Below are 1,382 nucleotides of genomic sequence, written 5' to 3' on the forward strand. Positions count from 1 at the left end.
ACACACACACACACACACAGTTAATAAAAGATTTCTGTTGTTTCTATTCTAAACCCCTGTGGTTTGGTGGATGTGTCAATGACAGACGTCCTGAACAAGTCATTTATTTTACATTTTCATGTTCAGCGGTTAGTTTAAAATAAGTTTAACAGTGGAAACTGAGTCTCACGTTATTTACGTTATTCACACACAAAACATTAATGATAAACGTTCATGACTTGATTCTCTCAAGTCTTCGTGATTGACCCCTACTGAACAATAAAGAAAGTAAGGGATCTTTTTTTATATACATAGCTTACTATTCTTTTTGACAGAAAAAAGAATAGGCCCTAAATGTATGTTAATGCATTGTAAATGCAATCAAAAACATTTCCCCATTTTGTGTCCCCCCACTTTTCAAACCAAAGTTCCACCCTTGTATACTTGTATACTAATGGTACAGTTTTGTATTCTGTTCATTCTTTTTTTTTTTTGTTATGAGAATCAAGTAATTATTTAAAAATAATTTAGACTGCTTTGGTTCAGTGAATAGTTTTTTATTTATCGAGCTGATCTCAGTCTCACATGTAGATCCTCCCACTGGAGTGAACTCAAGGCCTCTGAGACAGGCTGTCCAGGCCTGAAGACTCTCCAGTCCAGCTGATATCACACGAGAAAATCAGACTGCAGATCAATATCAGAATCACACACAAGGGAGATACATTTCTGTTCAGCAAATTCATGGTTCCCACCTCGAGACCTCATGGTGCAGGTGGTGCAGGCGACTTGTCACTGAACACAGAATCTCCTCATCAATACTATAATATTATCATTTCACTTTGGATGTTGGATATAATGCAGTGGGGCAGTGGAGGAGAGAAAGCGTTTATGATGTTTTAATGCAGAATTGTTTTTGTTTGTTTTTCTCTGTATCTCTCTGATGCTTGTAGTCTATCTACATATTGTAGGTTGTTGTTGTTGTTTTTCCCCCCAGACCCCACCTGGAAGCAAAGATCTAATATTACCATAATATTACACATTCCACACATTCTTGTTGGTGTTGAAGCAACACTGCCCCCTAAAAATATTTACAAGCTCTTAGATTACACACAACATTTACATTATAAAAAAAATTATATCTTGAGTGTCGAGTCTCCGTCCTGCTTTCAGTTCACGTTGGAGTCGATTCCCGAGTCGATTCACTGATTCAGGGCTTTGAACAATAAGAGTCAACTCCACTGCTTCGAGTCGATTCCTCACACTGTATAAATCAATCTAAAATGTAAGATCAGTTTAATATCGGAGTGTTTCAGTTAGAGAGACAACCAGCAGATATTTATTTTACATTATTCTGAAGTTTAAACACATTAAACACTTGAAATGTGAGAAGTGATGATGGGAAA

This window comes from Hemibagrus wyckioides, linkage group LG22 (genome assembly GCF_019097595.1).
Source record: "Hemibagrus wyckioides isolate EC202008001 linkage group LG22, SWU_Hwy_1.0, whole genome shotgun sequence".
NCBI classification, from domain to species: domain Eukaryota; kingdom Metazoa; phylum Chordata; class Actinopteri; order Siluriformes; family Bagridae; genus Hemibagrus; species Hemibagrus wyckioides.